The sequence below is a fragment of the Typopeltis vanoorti genome, chromosome 11 (assembly GCF_054136105.1).
Source record: "Typopeltis vanoorti isolate ZY-2024b chromosome 11, IOZ_Tvanoo_1.0, whole genome shotgun sequence".
Taxonomy (NCBI): domain Eukaryota; kingdom Metazoa; phylum Arthropoda; class Arachnida; order Uropygi; family Thelyphonidae; genus Typopeltis; species Typopeltis vanoorti.
In genome coordinates, this window is record NC_143559.1 from 72,906,635 (window position 1) to 72,930,091 (window position 23,457).

General features: G+C 34.7%; 3 non-coding genes across 3 annotated transcripts; 1 reads left to right on the top strand and 2 right to left on the bottom strand.

The window, feature by feature from the left end:
* Window positions 1-37: 37 nt before the first annotated feature.
* Window positions 38-110, bottom strand: TRNAT-UGU (transfer RNA threonine (anticodon UGU)). Its single transcript has one exon. It is a non-coding gene; the product is annotated as a tRNA-Thr (tRNA).
* An 18,595-nt stretch (window positions 111-18,705) lies between these two features.
* On the top strand, window positions 18,706-18,787 carry TRNAS-GCU (transfer RNA serine (anticodon GCU)). The gene has a single exon. It is a non-coding gene; the product is annotated as a tRNA-Ser (tRNA).
* A 1,832-nt stretch (window positions 18,788-20,619) lies between these two features.
* Window positions 20,620-20,692, bottom strand: TRNAT-UGU (transfer RNA threonine (anticodon UGU)). The gene has a single exon. It is a non-coding gene; the product is annotated as a tRNA-Thr (tRNA).
* Window positions 20,693-23,457: the final 2,765 nt, after the last annotated feature.

Below are 23,457 nucleotides of genomic sequence, written 5' to 3' on the forward strand. Positions count from 1 at the left end.
TTAAACTCAATCTTATATAATTAAAATTAAAATAATAAGCCTCTAGTGAGAATTGAACTCACGACCCCTGGTTTACAAGACCAGTGCTCTAACCACTGAGCTACAGAGGCTATTTTCTCAAACAACTTTTAATCTCTTTGATATTACTATTTGATACAATTATTTAATTTTGTGAAATTGCTTCTCGCAATTCTATAGTACTACAAAGAATCGTGGTTCATATGTAAGTTCATTCCTGCTTTCCTTTGACCAATTTTTTTAAAAAAATTATCTTCTATTTAAGAGTTATTTCTTATTATATGTGTGACACATTTTGGTTTTTTCATACTTATTAAAGTATGAAAAAACATTGACTTCTTAAAGTTTACTTCCAGAAATTGTATTCTTAAACTGATTTTGATGATCCTGTTTTGAGATTCTCTCTCTCTTTCACGCGCATCACAAACAAACATACATAAAACGTTCTTCCTGTTCAGCTATCCAGATTATTCATTTGGTTAGTTTGATGGGAATTTAATTCCTATGGACCCCCATTCTTCTGCATTGACTTCTTTTTTTTTTCCCATAAGAACAGAGTTCCTCTATCCGAATCGAAATGATACCTGCAAATATCAAGATACGAAAAAAAAATAGTTATTATAAATTCAGTAGTCGAAGTTCTCATGCAGTATTCTCTTTTCCAATTTACGCTAAAAATATTCTTATGTACCGCAAACCTTACAATTTCATTTTGAGTTTTGTATAATAAGAAAATCAAAACAGTGATGATGTTTGAAGCTTTCAGCATAATTACATGCAACATATATTTCTCAAAATGGAGACCATCTCTACTAGCATCGGTGTAACACGTAAAACTAAGTAATGTATTCGGCCTTCACTTTATTCTCTAATTGGATCGAGAAATCGCTGACAAGAGAACGTAATGACTTAAACACATCGCAAACGATGAAGAAATGGGATAATCGCAACTTCGCGACACATAATGCAAACTCATGAGCAATACAAGTTGACTGGGTGAGCTTAGGGTTGCACTAGCATATTTAGCATTGACATATCTAGATTGTATTCCTAGTAACAAATGCTTGTTTCGTGGCAATTGAAAGTTTTGTTTTTTCGGGAATAAAATTATTTTGAGAATAGAAAACCCTGTTATATAAACATGAGACAAATTATATTATGTTTAGTCGAAAAGCGGTTTAAATATCCCAACAGGCCAATGCGACAAATACCATGTACACTGGGCGTGATTCTGTGCGTACACAACCCGTGTCATAAAAAAAGCGTGTCCAAAAAATAAATAATGAAATATTTTAAAAAATAATAAAATTATTTGCCAATTGACTGATCCGTTATCTCCCGCCGAATGGGTCATTCTACGCGAATTATTTTCATTGCAATTTATTATAAACTCCTTCTTAGCGCATTTAGAATAACGACGGTACGTTGAGCCCTTCCATTCGAAAAGGCCTAAATTCGATTCTCACGACGAGAGGAAGCTTTATATGGGTTTTTTCAATTGAAAGTGAGTTAGTCGATCTCCTACGGAGGTAGCAGTTTTTTTTTTTTTCTCCCGGAAACTCGAGTTTTTCATCTTGCTTACAGAAAAACCAGCCTTGAGAACACGCGCAATTTACAGACAAAAAAACACTAGTGGTAGTACTGGACAGTAGATGGCTTGGTGATGATGATGATAGTGATGGTTGCTGTAGTTGGTGGATTAAGCGGTGGAGACAGACAGTTGTAGAGTAGGTGCCCTCCCTCGAGATTTCGTAATAATAATAATAATAATAATAATAATAATAACAACAACATATTGTTTAATATAGTCTCCCCTACAAATTTGTTAATTTTGAATTACAGCAGATACTGAACTTAAACGAAAATTTTTTGAAAATTCGATTGCCACTGATTTCCTAGAGTTATTCTCGTTATAAATACCTCAACTTATAAATCCTGAAGTAAATGCCGTATATGTTGACGTATAAGACGACTCTCAAATACTACAGAAAACCCCTCGAAATCAAGTGTAGTCTTATACGGCGAGTATAAAAAAGGAAGCTTAATTTCTTGGATGAACATTTAGGTAGTTACAAGACATCATTATATAAGAAAATAGGCAGTGTTTATAAACAAATCAGATTAATATTTTGTCACATAAATATATTTAAAATACTGTATTTCAATAGATTAAAAAACAAATAATAATTATTAACCTCAACTTTTATGTTAATTTTCTTCATCATCTGTTGAAAATAGTTCTTCAGATTCATTGTTTAAATGATCGTCATAGGGATCCCAGTTCGAATCTGGTGAATTGATTTCGTTTTCATCGTCATCATTGTCCCACAACAGATCATCCTCCGTACCATCCATAAGATTAGAGATCAAAAAATCAAATCAGCTAACGCCTATTTGTTCCCGTATAGGAAGTAGGCGGGGCCGTTTACCCTATCTCATTCTTAAATGATTTTATTAGTCTCTACTTTTACTTTATTCCATGCTTTGATCACAAAATTGCACAATATATCAAGTGATGCAGCGCGCATAGATCCACCGTTTGTAAATGATTTTCACCAGTCAACATCCAATTATTCCACTCTTCTCGCATGTGATCTTTAAATGGTTTGTTCAAGCAGACGTCTAGCGGTTGCAATACAGAAGATAAACCATCTGGTGTAACAGTAACTTTTGGGTTATCTTTTTCTAGAAGACTTTTAGAATTCTCGATTAAATCACTACAAAACATATCCCATACAAATAAACTGCGTTTCTTCATTATACCACCTGGTCGCGTGTTCCACACATTATTTATCCATACTTTCTATATTTATATAAAAAGAAATGTAACATTTCTTTCTGTAGGAGGAACTCCTTATGTCGAACATCGGGAATTATTTATTGTTGTTGCACTTGTCGTTTCTGAATGCCAACTAAAGTAACCCACACTATGTCACCAATGTGTCATATGTTAGGTGTGTATAGTCTATGATCTCATTTAAATTTTTAATTTTGCATTTTAATTCATCTTATGCCCGTCTTACACGATCAATTTTTTTATCGATTTTCTATTTCAATTAATTAATCATTTGAAAATTTACCATGTCAGATAGAAATAGATGTCAATGAGAAAATAGAGCATGTATATATGTGTGTATAATAGATGGCGTTACGAAATTTATGTCTTGCAAAGTGGGCGGTGGCCCGAAAAAGTTTGGGAACCTATGGTTTACAGTAAGCATTCAACAGAAATCTGCCATCGAAACACAAGTTCAAATCCTAATCAATTGCTCTAAGAACTGCTTCATTGTAATGCTCATATTCCTGGAAGTCGGGAAATTGAGCAGTTAATTAGCATTACCGATAAAGGTGAATTCAGACTAGAGCTTTTGAGAGACTTCCAATATATTAATATATTGGTTATATTTATATATAATCAATATATAACTATATTTATTACTTTTATTTTCTTCATTAACCTTTTAGTTTTTCTTGTATTTTTAGCTAATAACATTTTTTAAAAGGTTTTGAGAAGTTTCTCTCTCTTTAGTTAAACTCATGAAATGATTACTTGTAAATCTTCAAGTGTCTAGGACGAACAAACTATGAAAACCATTTTTGAGGACCAGTGTCTCAAAATCAATTGATTTATATACAGAAAATAAGCTCATTTGGCATTAGTAGGAAATATGAAGCAGAGATACAAGGTGGCCGAGTGGTTAAGGCGATAGACCCGCACACACACATAAGGTACTCGCTCTCCTTGGACAAAGAAATGACTCTCATCTGAGAATATGACCTTCTCCGCTACTTAGCAGTCCAATCAAACAAAATACACAGCAAAAGAGGTCTGCTGGAGGCAGTTTTTCTGCATAGCTTTCTTCGGCAGTTTTTATTTTTTAGTCTGTGGACAGTCTAAAAAGTCCTCCCTGCTTCAAACAATCTTTGACGGACTGTCATATCATAAACATTAAGATTTTGAGATGTGGATGTATCCTGAGAAAGACTGCCTTATTTACTCAAATATAACTTGCCCTTGCACCCTCTCAACTTATTTTACGAAAAAAGAAATTACAAAGTTTTGCATATAGCTCGAACACGAAAAAGTTTAAACCTTTAAGAAATAGATAGTGAATGTCGTTATGGCAGTTTCAGATATTTTGGAATCGGTTGAAGAGAATCAGCATTTGAACTCAACAATCGTCGGTTCGCCTTTGTTGTTGAGTCGCGCGATCTTTTGTCAAAACCGCGTCAATCATATGCATAGAGATGGAAGCAAATGTGAGAAATTATAATGAATAGTTAGATTTAATTATAAACGCCAATTTAGTTTCTGCCTGAGAAACTTTAGGTTTCCGAAAATCCCTCATAGATCTACGCTACGATGTTTTAATTTTAATTTTGGGAGAAAAAAGAGCAAGGTATATTCGAGTAAATACGATACATACTGTATATTTGAACGCTTTCTTGGAGATGTATCCATTTTATAGTTATACAAAATTAATAAAACACTATGAATGTCACCTTGTTCACAGTATTGAAGATTCACAACACTATTAATAAACATCGTAGAAACAGTTAAAACACGCTGCACTCAACCAAAACTCAAATTATTATGAACAGAAACAAAAAACTTAATTTGTTCGCTACTGTAACTGATAACCGATTTGAAAAATAATATGAAACAAAAAGTGTAATCAGTTGGCTCTAAACATGAGGCAATTTGCATATATTAATAGCGGTGATTATGGGTAGTCCTATTCATAAAAAAATAATAGGAATAACTACTTTCCACTAAATAACCAGACGAAATAATTCAATATTAAACAAATTTATTTAAAATACTTTTCGAATGTCCAAACATGCAGGAGTATGATCAACAAATGAAGTCCTTTGAACAATTAAAGGTACCGATCGACAAGGAGATGTGAGAACTTCGCATATTGACAATCTGCATGCTCGACGAGATGATCCATAACTACGAATGAGTGATTTCTTGCTTCTGAAGGAGTAATACGTTGACTGGGATCCAAGCATAACATCTTCTTCAAAATATCCACGAATATTTCTCGGTCTGCTATTTCCGCCGCCAGTGATGCTTCAGATTGGGATGAAGGTTTCTTAACTTTCAGAATAGAATTCACACCATTGAGATGGAATTTTCTGTTGTCAAAATAGAGGTCATTAGTTTCACTTTCATACTGAAGAACGTCTTTTAACTTCCATTCATTATTTTCACGATAGAAATATTTGGACGAGTTGATTCCTTTTTTCAACACATTCGAAGGGGGGATCCCTTGAGTTTTGCAAATATACCGTAGTTGGTCATATGTAGAATGAGCGGGGTATAGACGACTTCCCAGGAAAAGAAAAACCATCACAGCCCCTAACGACCACATGTCGGCACTCTCACAAAAGCCAGCACCTACTAAACGTTCTGGAGAACTGTAGTGCACTAGATTTGGATGCTCCTCCTTGGTTGTATCGATTCAAAATTGGTAAGTTTAACCTGGAATGGCCTTGTGTCACACAACGCTATGTTATCCGGTGATACGCGTTTGTGGACGATACCCATCTGCTTTAGTTTGCCTAAAACTGAGAGTAATTGCACCAAAATACATATTGAATGAGGCAGAGTAAGATGGCCATTTCTTGTTTCCTTCATCAAATTCTCCAGGGTTTCCCCAAGCTTTTCGAATGCTAGACAGGTGTAATGTTTATATTCGAAACTTTCATAAAACTTCACAATATGAAAGCGTTCCCCCGAGCATTTGCTTAAATCTTTCAACAAATCGATTTCTGACTGTAGAAACTCCTTTCCAAAATAATTGTGATTTACAGTTCTGATTGCGACAAATGAGTTCTCACCTGAACGGCAGCATTCGTACATTCCTCCAAAGGCGCCCTCTGTGATTTCGTCAATAACTGTGTAATTTATGGAAGGAGAATTAAGAACTGCACCTTTAAAAAAGTCTTCGCATTTATCATCTATAACAATTATAAAACCAACGTTCTGCTCCGACTTTAAGTTTCTTGAGACTCGAAATTCTTCCTTATTCAATCGCTTCCTTTTATCTTTCACTTCCTGGCTTGTGATTTCATCTGAACTATGTTCTCTCTTGCGTTTGAACTTCGTAAAAAAAGGCGTTTCATCTTCACCTTGGAGCTGAATGTTGAAAATGTTCTTGGAAACGGACCCCATTTTTTGAATTGATTTCTTGATAATTCTCTGTGAAATTCTACTGAGAACAGCAACACAACAGGTGAGAACTCTTCGCAAATTTCTTTAGCATCTGACGCCTATTTTATACACGAAACCAATGTTACTCTCGCACCCATAGCAATAAATTATCAAGTTCTATATTAATCTGTTCTGATTGGACAAATTGACTTGTTTCGTAAATTACTCTCGTACGAAATAAGAGCATCGGGACATAAACTTAGAATTATCAGTGAGGTAATTGTTGGTTTGAGTTCATAACTCTTTTCTAGTCTCCTACTAAAGAAGCATTTTTCTAAGCCCCTCTTCCACCGTTTCCTCAGATGCTCGAATTTCAAAATTCTCAACAAATTTCATCCCTTAAACAAGAAGAAAATAAATAATAAAATTCTCTCTGTTTCAGAAAATAATATATAACGGTTGCGATTAGAGATCATGAGATGGCTGCAGTTGTCTACATTGCTCCCCTCCCCAAGTGCGAATAAAAATCGCCAGCGGTCTTGGACCAGCAATTTGTGATTATTTCAAGGTTATGGGTCTTTATCCGCAAGATAGAGTTAAATGGCCTCACCTGCACCCTTTTGAGAATAAATGCTACTACTTTTTTCTTCTTAGAGGCCTAATGCCGAAGCTAGGAAATTGAACAAGAATTAATCATGTTGAGATTTTTCTCTGAATTCTTCCAGACGAAACGTCCAATTTATTACATTAATTCTAAAAGTTCAACGAACACCGCAGACATTGACAACTGAACTGGATGACGAAAAAAAGAAACATTTTTTTCCCTTAACAAATTATTTAAGTCCTATTTTTACAAAACATGCAGTGTTCTCGATGCAATTGTGCACACTATATTAATACATCTCAGAGATTTGTTTAATTCCTTTTGTTGTGGTGTTTTTGTTCCAATGAATTTTCCATCCGCTTCGACAACAGAACAATAACTTACGGCCAAATATATTTATTTTAAATTTTGCACCTGTGCGTACAGAGATGGTATTCACTTCTTGACATGTATGTTGAATGCGTGTTTGTTCTCGTATTAGGCGAAAAGCTCAAGATGAAACTGTAGAGTTTTGTGACGAGAGTGGCTGAACAAAAATTAAAGAGATAGCATTATTTTTCTCATCGGCAACTCGGAATTTTCACCTCGCAAAAATTTTGTTAATTAGGAGATTAATGGAAAATATTGGCAGATTCAGACAGGAATGAATCCTGTTGACCTTCAATACATAATATTTATTTCGTATAAAATATATTTCATATATTAAAATAAAAAAATATATAAAAATAACTCATATAATGCCTTTTATTCCACGAAAGGGAATAGTCGGAGCTGCTTTAGCCCTACCTAACGTTCGAAGTCTATAGTAAGCACCCAGCTTCATCCGTCAACACTTACTGATACTGACTCCAAAGAATCATCAAAGTAAAGTTTTTGGAAAGAGACAACTGCCCATCTCGTGGCCCTAAATCTTAAGACTCCTGTTATTGTATGTCTTACAACAACAAGTTATGTGAGTTATGCAGTTGAATTTCTTGATGCTTGATTTTCACAACGTTTTATTTTCAGAAAGCGTGCAGATACTTTTACTTTGAAGTTCAATCAATCAGATATTTCAAATTTATGAAAAAAACTGGACATCACACATTGTTATATCTGATTACTATATAAGTCAGCATATAAGTCGATATTTCAATTAAAAACAAAATTGCTGAAACAAGGAAAACATCTTATACTCCGAGTATAACATCTGATCTTTGAACTCAACAGTAGAAAACATTTCCAGAAATCAACCACCTCTTACAGCAATGTACTCTCTCACTGTGTTATGTTAGATGAGTGTATTGTGTTATAATAAGCTTTTGCTTTTATAAAATGTTAATTAGCGTGTTAATATACTAATATATTATTATATTAAATATTTTCACCTAAAAAATCAACTAACGCCTTTTATTCTCTGATAGGGAGTATGCGAGTCCTGTTTTTTTTTTTTTTTTTTTTCGGCCTATTTAGCATTTGAAGACAAAGTGGACATTGCAATTTCTACTGGTAGCCAATCAGATATAACTGGCTCAAAACTGTTCGAATTATAAGCACAACCGATGAAAAGACTGGCAAACAAGTGCTGTCATCTCTTGGTACCCAATGCTAACAGAATATATGTGAAATAATATGGATTCTATGGTCAATTTTCTTGTGTTTACGGGGAGAAAAACCCGCATGTAGTATTTTTCATTACAATTGGAGGGGGGGGACTTTACTTGCATGACGAAGTGAATTACAATATACGAAACCGATGGCTGCAATGTTATTAAATGTTATGCTTGGATCCCAGTCAACGTATTACTCCTTCGGAAGCAAGAGATCACTCATTCGTTGTTGTGGATCATCTCGTGGAGCATGCAGATTGTCGATAAGCGAAGTTGTCACGTCTCATTGTCGATCGGTACCTCTAATGGTGTGGCGCTAAAGACATTATTTGTTATCATACTCGTTTATGTTTCGACATCCGAAAAGTATTTTAAATGGATTTGTTTAATATTGCATTATTTCATCTTATAATTTAGTCTAAAATAGTATTCCTATTACTTTTTAGCTAGTTATTTTATTAATATAATCTATCCATAATCACCTTCTTTAATAATATATGCAAATTACTTTTTTGTTTAGTGCCAACTCATTACATTTTTTCCCCATAATATTTTCCAAATCAGTTATCAGTTCCAATAGGGAACAAGCGGAATTTTCCTCACGTTTTTGGTTTGGTTTTTGTTTCAGTTAAAAATAATTGTGGTTTCGGTTTTGGCTGAGTGTTTTAACTATTTCTTCGATTTTTATTAATAGTGTTGTTGGGTTTGATGTACTTTTAACCAGTTGACATTGATAGTGTTTTAGTCATTTTTATAACAATAGTATGGATACGTCTCTAAGAAAGCGTTTATAAATTATAAATATGTGTACTCTTTCTCCGCGCACATCCATGAGTCAATGAAAATGAAAAGCAAAACGAGTCCAAGATTGTCTGCTGTACACCTTAGTCAAGAGACTAAGAAGCTAGCTGGGTTAATGGTTCTGACATGACAGTCAATTATAGACTGTCGGAAGCAGGGAGGACTGTCCACAGACTAAAGAGTTAAAAACAACTGTTGACGAAGGCTATGCAGAAAAAGAGGCTCCAGCAGGTCATATCCTCAGATGAGAGCCTTTCTTTGTCCAAGGAGAGCCAGTACCCTACATTCGCAGATGAGCGGCTGAGAAGACTTCTCCTGCCCACCTTCAACAAATTCTTAAACATCCAGCTAAAATGAAGTTCTGGGTTGTTTTACACATTACAGTTCAGGATCACTTGTGCCTATTGACGGTATGAATGAACTTATTGGAAACAGAGGAGCACATAGAAATTATTAGCTAAAGTTGGGATTTAATTTTTGTACGAATTTTGTCTCCTCGCGGTTAGCCTAGTGGCTATGGGCTTCGCAATCATATGCCTGGAGTAGGAGTGTCCAAGGTTCGATTCTCGTCGGCGACGTGAGGAGCTGAAGGATCTTCTTCAGCCATAGCCAAGTTAGCCGATCTTGGGCGTGGACAGCAGGTTTTTCCTCCCACAAAGCAGGAAAACCGGCCCCGTGAACACATGCTTCGTCAGACATCGGATACTACCGAAAATATGGAGTAACCAACCTATTCCGCGGGATTATTGGTTACGGAAGCTTACGCGGTAAACTATGTAGCGCAAGCGTAATACACGATGAGGACTTATTTTGTTGCGAAATTAAAATTTTTTTTAAAACCTGAGTGTTACGATTAATTTGCTCGCTGCTCTACTTCATCGATGGTAAAGAAGTTAATCTGTTTAATTCACTTTTACTAAATCAATAAAAACAGTCACGAAATCTTGTGATTCAGAAGATTTATTTGCTGTTCAATATTAGTGATTCCTGTGTTCTCTGTAGCTGGAATCGATTATTTGAGGATTTTCTTCTGCACCCATGGCGTAATAAAAGTTCCATGAGATTGTAAGCCTCTCTTCACATCATATTTCATCGTAAAATTATTTCGGTTGAAATCTAAATATATATTTTATGCAAATTCTTTGAAAGAAAAATGACTTAACTCTTTTGAAATATTCACACTTTACATTAATTCTTTAGTTTCGAAATCGAAAAAACGAATTTATAATTTCAAAATTATTTTTATTTTCAACATAATCTCCCTTAAGACTAATCCATTTATTCCAGCGCCATTATCCCGTCCCTGTAGTGGTTCTCAGTAGGATCTGCAAAATACCCCTCTACAGCTGCAATTACCTTTTGATTCAAAGAAAAACTGACCAACGAGGAAGAGTTTTAGTTTTGGGAAGAAATAGAAGTCAGAGGGAGCTAAATCTGAGGAATAGGGTGGATGTTCCAACAATTCATAGCAGATCCCTTAATTTGCCCATTGCCAAAATACTTTTGCGGGAAGGTGCATTGTTCTGATGAAAGATGATTTTTTTCTTCTCCAAACCGGGTGTTTTCTCACGAATGTATTCGTCTAGTCTGGTTCAAAGATCGAAATAATATTTCCGGTTATTGTTTTATTCTTTTCAAGATAATTAATAAACAAAATGCCTTTAGCATCCCAAAACACCGATACAATGACCTTTCCTGCTGATGGAACCGACTTTGTCTTCTTTGGCGCTAAACAACCGGCTTCTATCCACTGTTTTGACTGCTGTTTGGATGATGGTGTGTAATGGTGAATCCACGTCTCATCCATAGTAATACACCCACCGAGGCACAAAATTAGTTTCATTCTTTTAAAACGCTCCAAGCACTGTTCAGTGATTTTCATGCGAGTGCGTTTTTAATCTGCTGTGAGTAAGCGCGGTACCCATCTTTGCTCAAAGCTTTTTCATATGCAATTCTTCATGCAAAATATATCCGGCACATTCTTTTGAAATGCCTCTAGTCTCAGCAATTTCACGCACTTTGACTCACCGGCCATCAAATATCATATCGCGCACTTGATCAATGATTTCTGGTGTTGTTACACTTTTTGGCATCGCGTAGATCATCTTCAAAGCTGGTACGGCCGTGTTTAAACTCGGCAGCCCATTTCTTAATTGTCGAAAATAAAGGAGAAGAGTGCCCATAAACTTTCATGAACTACGAATGAATTTATTTTGGCGTTAAACCTTCTTTTACAAAGAATTTTATAACAGCACGATACTCAATTTTATCCATTTGAAGGGATACAAACAACACTTTTGCTTCAGGCAGCTGTATAAAAATAAACTACTTGATAGGACTCTTTTCAGGCCACCCACGTATTTACACTCATTATTAATGCTTTAGTTCGAAATCATTCCCAAAACAAATAATAATATTTTATATTTCTTGGTCTAATATTACTCATCTACTCTTTTATTGTGCACACTGCTTTTCAAATAAAAATATTAAAACTGCAATCAAAATAATTCCTGATTATTTTCATTCTCTTCTTTTATCATTTTTAATATTTTAAATTTACTGAAACTTCTTTTCGTCATTTTGTGGTGTTGAGTGATGGCATAATTTTCAAGCAGCTTACTCACTTTGGAAATTCCAGGTTCAATCTTGATTGCAATTAATGTATCAAAAAATAAATTTGCGCAAGGCTTGCGATAAGAAACGATGCATATAAACACCCAAAGTAAATAGTTAATACATGGAAAATAAATATATCCTACTTAATAATGAAGCATTTAAATTAGTAATATTTTTATATTCTGACATGTTCATAACCTTGGAAAATACATCTACGAAGCAAACGTTAGTTTGCAACTAAACAATTTGGTTGTAACCAAATAACCATATTTTAGCAACTTGCTCACATTCTATAACAATGTTACCATTGAACTAGACAAGGGGAATGGATACACCACGATACCTTTGGATTTTGCTAAGACTTTCGACAGAATACAGCATGGTAGGCTGTTGCATAAATTAGATAATATGGAATTTGGATTAAAACCATTGGTGTGGATGGTTGACTGACAGATACTAAAAAGTCGTATGTGGGGGGGGGGTGTATATGTTGTGTGCCTCAAGGATCAGTCCTAGATGCAATATTATTCAATCTGCACATTAATGATATTGGGAAGGATTTGATAGGCGACATACTGCTATTTGCTCATAAATCAGGAGTGCTGACTTGCAGAATGATTTGAATATGCTGGAATTGGGGCTGAAAAAATGGCTGACAGTTTAATGTTAATAAATGTCACGTCTTGCACTTTGGTGTGATTAGATATCCAATGTTGGTGGGATTATCCTAAAAGAATATGATCAGACTAGGGATTTTAGAGTTTTAGTTGATGGAAGTTGAAGTTCGAGGGCCATGCAGTGAAGACTGCAAATACAACGCAGAGTATAATTGCAATACTTGACATGTAAAAAAACAAACCTTGACATATAAAAGTAAGGAAGTCATTTTTACCTCTTTACAAGGCCTTGATAAGACCTCACTAGGAATATTGCGTACACGTCTGGTTTCCTTGGTGATTCTGATACAATGCGGGAGAGTGTGAAAAGTCAGGATTGTGGAATATAGATTATGAAGACAGATTGAGAATTTGTAAGCTGTCAACACTAACGAACAGGAGAAAGATGGTGATATGAGACATAAATTTCTGAAAGGTTTGTAGTTTATCCAGAATTTCAGTAGATGGAATTTTTCATTTTATGGAGGGTGGGGAAAGGACACGCGGGTATCCATGGCAGTTGAGATTTAATACTGTCAAGAAGGTGGTTAGGGCTAGATTGTTTCCCAGATTGGAATGGATTGCCATTGGATGCTGTGAGTGCTAACAGTGTGAATGAATTCAAGTACAAGTATGACAGCTGGTGCGAATAGTATGGCCTCCCTCGATGAGTTCCTGATTCCCTGGAGGTCTCTCTTAATAATAATATTTGTTTATATTAAAATACAGTGAGTGTGGATAATAATAACAAACTAACAAAAAGAAAAGAAAAAGAAATTTCAGGTTAAAACATATCGATTTATAGAATTTTCGCTTAATTTTCATATAGTAAAAATTTCTCGAGAGCCTGTGTAGCTAGAGCCTGTGTAGCTCAGTGGATGTGGCGTTTGCACACCATCGCGCTAGGCCGCACGAAGGAAGCCTTGGTTTCGAGTCTAGTCGGCGACTAGAGGAAATTTTTCTAAGCCTTTTTTCGACCGGTTCCCGAGTTAGTCGATCTCTGGCACGGGCAAGCAGGTTTTTCCTCCCGGAAACTGGGGTTTTTCGTCCTGTAAACTCAAGAAAATCGACCGTAGAACCCACATTATTTCAGACATTAAATATATTGTGTTAGGGTTAGAGACCACGAGATGGCGGCACATTTGAGCCGTCTCTCTTCACTGCGTACCGCTTAATTAGTGATAGCCTTGGGCCATCTGTCTCTGATTGGGTACCAGTGGAGATTGAACTGCCCACTCAGTCTCCAAAAGTTAGATAGGGCTAAATGGCCTCGCCTACTCCCGTATATACGGGAATAAAAAAGGCGTTAGCTGATTTTTTTTTTTTTTAAATTTCTCGAGATAAATAAGTTTAAACCTGAATTTTCTTTCTTTTTATAGTTTGTTAAATTCAGATTTAATCAGTTTGCTAAGCGTCGCAGATAAAGAATAAAGAAGATTGGTTATATTTTGTGATATTGCTTCGAAGAGTTGTTGCTTTCTCACCATACATTCCCCCCCCCCACAAAAAAAATTCAATGCACATGTTTTAGAAGTTTGGTTAGCATCGGAAGTTTGGTTTTCTGGAAGAGACTTCAATACCATATGTCTGCATTAAAACATAGTGGTTTTTTTTAAAGAAATTACAGTCCTGTGATATAACTGAACTTCTTGAAATAAATGACTGAAATTAAAATAATTATTACATAATAACGTTGATCATATGTAATATTCTCTATGTGCAGTTTTATATGAGAAGAAATAGATTCAAAGACAAGCAGCATTCTTCCAGGTATAAATGGACTTAAAAAATCATAATAAAGGTGATCGGTGAGCACCATTCTGATCGTTTTCATACGTATTTAATTTTGATTCCTGAAATTAATATTTGAAATCTTGAAAGAAATTTATGCTTAGTACAGAAGTCTGTTGTATACGTCAATGCATGAGTGATTCGGTTAAAGATTTAAAAAAAAAAATCGTATATAAGAATCGTTTCCTAGCATAGTGAATCCCAAAAAGCAGAACATAAAAATTTTGACAACAACCACTGTCAGTTGACTGTAGTTAGGATTTGAATTCACGATCCTGGCTTTGCGAGACAAATGCTCTCACCACTTAGCTATAAAAGCACCAATCAGCTTCTTCATTTCTTCGGAGTTACTGGTAATTAAAAAAATATCATAAACATGAATAGCCATAAATATGAATTGATTTATACCTGTTGTTCGAGTCATATACTATTTAAGGCAGTGATTCCCAATCTTTTTCGCGTCGCGGCCCCGTTTTATAATAGCCAATTAACCTATGACCCAGCCACATTTACATAAAAAGGCATTTTTAATAGGGTAAAGAAAACACATTCAAAATAGATTTTTCAGAATATATTTCTAACCCAAAATTTAATTAACTTAACATTTAATGCGATGGTTGTACTTTCATCTGGGCAACCAGCTTCAACATTCGCGGATGAGTGTTAAAGCCAACCTCATGTCATCCTCGACACTCAGTCTGTTTCTTGTCTTTACTCTGATATGAAGAAGCGTTGAAAATCCACTCTTGCAAATGGAAGTAAAACTCGAAAGGCAAGCATGGTGACATTGGGATATGACTGATGATGCATAGCACACCAGAACTGAGTCTGCAATTTTTCATAAAACAAATTGCTTGTCGGGGAATCGTTCCGTAGATCCAAGAATTCATCCCGTATTTCATCGGGAAAGCCGGCTACATCCATGGAAGCAGAGAATGGGTTTCGTACCAGTGCATCTTCTTCTTCTGTAAGCTCATTTATCAAAAATCAATGTTACAACCACTAGTAGAATATTGCAGTGTAGCCATATTGAAATAAATAATTGTCGAAAACCTTCGTGGGGAACCTATAAAAATAATTGCAGCTAAAGATAACCGCGGTGAACCCCCCCCCCTCAGAAAACACTTTGTGACTTTCTTAGAGGTTGCGACCCCTTTAAGGTCTCGTTTGTAATATGGACGAAGGAACTACGGCTACGAGTCTAGTATTTCATGTCTATTAATTGTATTCTGGCAAGTTCATTATTTTGAGCGATGAATACAGATTACAGGAGAATAACCATATGTCATTTTTGTATGACAACTCTCATTGTGCTGAAAAAAAGGTTTTTTTCTCGTCATAGATCACATTTGAGCCCAGGCCGTTTAAATCAAAGATCGTTGTGACTTTTGTAATTGAAGGGGAATGTGTGGAGGGGTTATCACTTAAATAGATTAGCAAATGAACGCACTTTTGTTAAATAAACCGACATTTCTTTATTACAATAAAGAAATTTCTTTATTGTAATAAAGAAATTTCTAATTTCTTTATTACAATATATCAGAGAAATCATCCTCTAAAATTTCGATTAAAGTCCTTATATATTGTTAATTTACATCTCATCTCATCTTCCTTTACCCTCTTTTAATTTGCGGTGTCGAGGGTCATCGGACCTCAAACCGTTCACAGGATAAGCCCTACGCCCCGGTGTATCCTACGGCCTGTAGTGTTGAGTTCTCAATGCCGGTTTGCCTGCTTTGCGAGATGAAAAACCCCAGGATAAACTGGAAAAAAACCCTACTGTCCACGCCCAAGACTGGCTAACTTGGCTATGGCTGAGAAAGATCCTTCAACCCCTCACATCACCGACGGGAATCGAACCTAGAACCCTATATATATATATATATATATATATATATATATATATATATATATATATATATATATATATATATATATATATATATATATATTACGGTTAAAGTGATAAATCCTGTTATTATTAATAATTACCGGTTAAAGTGAATCATACCTAGAGGAGTCTGGTAAATGTAATAAAAACATGTTTATACTTTTTATATATAGGTTTTCTTTCTCAATAGAAATTATAACAGTATAGGTTAGGTTAGGTTAGTTTATAATGAAAAAAGTAAGGAAAGCACTTTCTTTGCACTCAATGAAATCATTATAAACTAACCTAATCTAAACTAACCTAGATGGCGCATGTCGAACCAGAGTGTAGTCGTAGTTTGTCGTGGGCATATTAATGGGGATGAAAGATAAACGTTGTTGTGGGCCGAGCGTAATGATTGCGGGCAGATAAATGGGGATAACAAAATAAAAGTTGTAATGGGCAGATGAATGGGGATAATAGATGCATCAGAGAGGAACTGATCAGTGTTTTTCTCCGTCGATGAGGAAAGAGGTACAGCAACGACGTTTATCTATTCAACAACTTTTATTTGTTATCCCCATTTATCTGCCCGCAATCATTAATTTATCTTTCATCCCCATTAATATGTCCACGAGAAACTACGACTACACTCTGGTTCGAACTCACGACTCCTGGTTCACAAGACCAGTGCTCTAATATAATAAAAAATAAAATATAATCCACTGATTTATATTTTTTTTTCTCAAAAGCATCTGTGTACTTTCGGACGAACTATTTACATACATACAATATGTACATAGCATGCTTATTTCAGTTAACATTTTTCTTTGATATTTCATTTTATTTTACAACACGATAACATGCTCACTGTCGTGTTCCACCTACAGTCCTCTACAATCTTTTGAACAGTTATTTTGCCATTTAGCATAAGTTACACCTTGAAATAATTCTATGTTTTTACCTTACCTGAAGAGATAAGTTGCTATTTACATATATACAACCTTTTTCATATCTATATTTACATAATCATATATTTGGCAGAATTTCATAATTTACATTTTGTTCCAGTCTTATATCAGGTAATTTATCTTAAAGATTAAATGACTGTTTTCATATGTACAAATAAATATACATGCGATTTTCAATATATCATATGTTACATATTAAATTATACCTATATTTTTAAGATATCCTAAGTGAGATTTACTATTAACATATATACATTATTTTCTTCCTTATATACAGATAGATACATTTTCTCAGTATATCATACGATACATACTTCCTCTTATACAAATAGATATACATGACTGCACAACATTTCTCTATATATATATATATACACATGTACATTATATGCTTTTTTTTAGTTTTCTATTCCGTGATTTTTTGCCTTTCAGAGTGAGTTATATGGGCTTATTTGCATGTTTTTTTTTTTTTTTTTTTTTTTACGATGGGTCGTTTATTTCTATGATTTGTGTGTTTTCTTCATATTCTTCAGAGATAAGGCCCATCTTCCGCCAATGGCGTTTTTTATCTTTTTTCTATTTTTTGTGTTAATTTACAGATAAATAAAAATGCATTTAATTTATAATGAATATGTAATTATTTACTCAGGTCATTGACCAAATAGAATCCTTCAAGGGGATTAAAATATTATATAAAAATAATAATACACCGCTAAAGCTTTTTCCCCTATATAGAGTAGGCGAGGCCGTTTAGCCTTATCTATCTTTTAGAGAGTGAGGGGGAAGACAATCAGAGATAGCTGATTGTATTCTCCCTTCTAATTATACAACCTCTAATTATACAACGCATTCGGTGAAGAGAGGAGGCTAACATATAACGCCATCTCGTGGTCACTAATCCCAATACTATATTTTGCTGTCTAACATAGTATGAGTTCTACGGTCTATTTTCTTGAGTTTATGGAAAGAAAAACCAAAGTTTCCGGGAGAATAAAACACTGCTCATGCCAGAGATAGATTAACTCGGAAACTGGTCGAAAAAAGGTTTAGAAAAAAAAAACGTTCCTCTAGTTGGTGACTAGAAGTGCGCTTAGAATCGCATTTTTCGGGCAGCCTGGTAGTTGCAAACATTACTTTCACTGAGCTGCACAGGCTCTGAAATATTATTATTATAGTGTGATGCTATTATTATAATTGTGATTCTCCCTCCATGAAAGGGGAGGATCACAACCCACAGTGGTGAAGTTTACAAGAAACAATTTCAATAATAAAGAAATAAATACCATTAAGTAACGAGAAAGGGATTTGAACCCATGTGGCCAGTTCATTAGCAGTCATTAGCTTTAACCGTGCGGCATTCGTCTCGTGATGTAGTTAAAGATGATATATATATATGTATATATATATATATATATATATATATATCATCATATAAAGTGAAAAAAAAAGTTTAAAAGATCACCTTAGATCCATTGCTTCTAGGTTATCGTTAAACTGTGCGAATGTCATATCTAATGTAGGCGTTTCAAGTTGACCTTATATCTTTGTTTTGATTCAAGTAGCGAGAAAACGTCGTCAATCGGGTTATTTATTACAACATCCTGGGTATAAAAGAAGCTGAATTCCGTAGATGAGGTGGCCGAGTGGTTAAGGCGATGGACTGCTAATCCATTGGGGTATCCCCGCGTGGGTTCGAATCCCATCCTCGTCGATCTGTTTTTTTTTTTTTTTTGATATTCTTCAAAAAAGTCATGTGCTTACAGTCAACAAATTACGTTTCACTTCCGCACCTGCTACTTAATTTCGTTTATGGCCAGATGCATTATTCTGAATATTATTTGGAATAACGGCTGACTTCGTTAGCCAAGTTTCTTCTACAATATCTGATCTGTGAACTCACACGAAAGATTATAAACTTTGTCTTATATTAATCATATTGCAGAATAAGGATTAAATAATAAGAAAATCCACTTTCTAAAGTAAACATGCTCCTTTTTTTTTTAATTTTTTTTCAAGACACATCAAGCCTCCAATGAGCAGAAATGTGATGGCACACTCGATACCGCTGAAACCAAAGAATTTTGGTTTTAGCTCTAGTGATTTGAAATTTGGCTATAGCTGTTATTTTAGTTAGAGTAGATTTTATTCTTATTAAATGAATTACATGCAAATTGTCGCATTTTCATTTTAAAGTAAAAAAATATGCCCGTTAAACGCTTGGTAATGAAATTTTTATTATTTAAATTAAGGGGATATTAAATCCCATATAGTTTTAAAACCGAATAAGAAACTCAAAGATTGGAATCAGAGAGTTTCATGCCGAATATAGTAAACTAAAAAGTATCGGCGATTACTAGCGTGAGCTAATGCAAGTAGTCCTAGTACGTAGTACAATATTTATTTTGTGTAAATAAATATTTACGCAAAATAAATAAATTGATTTTGAGACAAGTAGTTTAGATATCATATTTATATAGGTTACATTTCCTTGTAGTTATAGACGGATGCATTTAATGAGTTGAAAAAGACTTTTCTCATAACCTTCTTTTTACTTTACTAGAAAAAAACTTCGTAAAGAAAAAGTGTAAGGTTTTAAAATTTGGAAAGCAAAGGTGGGATATGTGTAACCCGTGGTGAGCTATGGAAATTTTAACAAAGGGCCCGCATCATCGAGCAAAAAAACAAAAAAAAAAAAACAACCGTATTTCCGTAAATAGAGCTTTTTTGTATATTTGCACATAATCAACTGTGTTAATTTATCTTAGAAAAACATTTTTTAACTATCAAAATATAATAAGAATGAAATCGTTTATAATCTTTCATAAAACATTTGATAGGCTACCAGAAGGGAGAAGGGTAAAGATAGCGCATGCGCTTATTTTATTTTCAAAGTTGGGCGCATTCGTTATAGAGGAGTTGAAACAATAATTCCAAATAATCAATACACTGCCGAATAGATTAATTTTTGTTAGGTTACCGTATGAGTTTGTCGCTTAATATGTTTAAAAAAAAATGTTTTTTTTTTTTTGAAAAAAAAAAAAAAACACCACTAGATGCACGTATAGGATTGGCGGGGATATTCTAAAAGTGGGGGAGATGAAAGATCTGGTGAGATGGCTGATACGGACTTGAAATTTCTTAGACATTTTGCTAAAATTGTGAGGACAGCGGATTATGGGAATGTTGAGGAGAAGACCGACATGTAGAGGTAAGAATGCGTTGATTGCGTTGTACAAGACTTTCATTAGGCCGCATATGGACTACTGTGCACAGATTTGGTCTCCGGGTTTTGAAAAGGATAATGAATTCTGGCCATCAATGTATGCCAGAAACCTTGATGCCCAGTACTTTTTAATTTCAATACTGATGTTTTCCATCAATTCATAGACACGTCGTATCAGAAATAGTTAGGCAAAGCTTTGTTATGTTCTGTTGGCTTATGATTAAACGTGTTTATTTTCTCAACCTACCGTTTCACAAGATTTATTACTAAAATTTAGGAAATTTTAAACTCAATCTTATATAATTAAAATTAAAAGAATAAGCCTCTAGTGAGAATTGAACTCACGACCCCTGGTTTACAAGACCAGTGCTCTAACCACTGAGCTACAGAGGCTATTTTCTCAAACAACTTTTAATCGTCTTTTGATATTACCATTTGATACAATTATTTAATTTTGTGAAATTGCCTCTCGCAATTTTATAGTCCTACAAAGCATCGTGGTTCTCGAGGAAGAGGATCTCTACAAAGAGGAAGACCAAACAGAGAATGGGGCGATGACATCGTCAAATATTGCGGAAACTCTATACACAAACTGAGTCATCTTGCACAAAATAGAATAATGGAAGAATCATATCAAGATGGCAGCAGACACCTACGGGCATTGGACCCATGGTTGTTGATGATGATGATGACGATGATGATCCTTGAAAATTACAGGGATATGTTCAACTCTGCTCGCAGTGAAGTCTCCGTATTGGGACAGGTAAATCCTATCGATTCTTGACGTGTCACCAAGCGCGAAGTGAGTGTGTGAACTCCTCTTTTCTTGGATGCAGAATCTGAAGGCGTCTGTTAGCCAACAATCTACAAAGGTCTTGGTGTGTGGCGCGTGTGACTCTTTCTCCTGATTATTGGAGGGCTTTTCCATGAAATTCATATCACTTGCAATTACTGCTATGTTCGTATGTTGCAGATTTTCTTTAATTATCTGCCATCATGCAGGCATCTTCCCTTCTCACGAAGTAACTACTTTCGATTAGCTCTGATTTCACATTCTAGGATCTCAAGATTTTCTGATATCTTCATTTCTAATACTGTGTTCTGCCACTGATACCAGCTGTTCACTTACGTAATTTTTACCCCGGACAACTGTCATATCTCTGAGTGCCGACCTTTGATCAACTGTTTTGTTTCTAAGCTGGTTATCAGATAAATTCATAATTTAACTTAGGAAACTACGGAATTGTTGAAAATATCTTACTTTATTTATTTATTTTATTTTAACAACATTATCTACTAACCTCTGGGGTTGTTTTATATCGCATGTTCATTATTAAACGACAGTTTACCAATTCGAGACAAAAAGAAATGAATCATATATTCGAGTAAACACCAATACCATTCCGTACTCCATAACTATTCTCTTACTGAACTTAAGAATATAGGTGATATTTTTAAAGGTGTAATTGAATTTCACCGTCTAAGCACGCTATACAATTGAAGGCAAAAAAAAACAGCTTCGTACGGTAATGACAGGTCTCCTCCCCCCCCCCCCCCCCACCACACACACACCGATTTAGTTTTTTCGTCCCGTAACCAGGAAAACGGAAACAAGAAGACGTGCGATTTGCAGACAAAATTTACCGTACATTTCATTCAATTCAAAAATGATAATGATCAAAAACAAAGAGAGAGAGAGAGAACTAATTGAAAATAAAACCAAAAGAATGGCCAGATAGGAAGAATACTTTAGATATTTATATAATAAAAACAGCTCCCAGGATATTACTAGTCCAGCCACTGAAATGGAAGAGGAAATAAACATCTTTACCAAAGAAATAATAGCACACAGCATAGAAAAAAGTAAAACTAGGAAAGCACCTGATACTGATCAAATACACTCAAAATTCTTAAAGGAACAACTTTTGGAACCATTAAAAACATTATTTGAAAGGATCTACAAAAATGAAGCAGTGCCTACTGATTGGACCAAATCAGTTATAACCAGTGGTGAGGTATAAGGGGCTCGCGCGAGCCCTTTGTTAAATTTTTCTCAAATTTGCGAGTCCCTTGTTCTTCTTGTTTAATAATCTTGTAGAACTAGAAAATACCACCGCAGAATGTATACATGCTACTATTGCTACTTCAATTCATATGGATTTTCTGATAACTATTTATAAAATCATCTCATTGCATTTTGTTCTGATGGGGCTAGTGTAATATTAGGAAACAAATCAGGTGTTGCAATCAAACTTCTACAAAAATTTCCGAACATTGTGATTTAGCATTGTGTAGCTCATCGATAAAAAAACATCAAAGAAATAAATAATTTTGAAATATTTATGGATAAATTATATGCTTTTTATCATTAATCACTAAAAAATCAACGAGAATTAAATACGATTGCAAAAGACCTTGGTATCGAAATTTTAAAGATTGGCCGTGTGTTTAGACTACGATGGGCAACTTGCAGTTTACTAACAGCTCTTGCTGTGTGGAGAAATTACCCAGCTTTGTGCAAGCATTTTGCATCGAACGATAAATATAAAGGCTTTTTAAAACGACTTCTCAATTTGGAATTTTTAAAAGATCTAGCATTAATGATTGATATCCTACAGCAATTATCATATTTATCAGAAGAGCTACAAAGTCGCAATATAAGTATTATAAGGGCTAAGTTAGCCCCTCTTTTTTTTTTTTTTTTTGCTCGACGATGCGAGCTCTTTCTTAAAATTTCCATAGCTCACCACTGGTTATAACTCCTATATACAAAAAAGGAGATAAAACAGAATGCGATAATTACACAGGCATTAGCCTTCTCAGTGTTCCAATACGGTTTTTTCTAAAGTACTCCAAAAACAAATTAAGTCATATATAGAACTAGCACTAAGAGAAGAACGAGCAGGTTTCAGACCAGGACGAAGCCCAATTGATCAACTATTCACCTTAAGACAGCTAATAGAAAAGACACTAGTGTACAACTAAAGTTGCTACATAAATTTCATAGACTTTCGTCAGGCATTTGATTCAATCAGTAGAAGAGAACTATGGGAAACTGTGGAAGAATTTGGAATTCCCAACAAAACAATAAGAATAATAAAGAATCTGTATGAGAAATCTGAAAGTGCAGTACGAATGGAGGGCACCTTAACCAATTG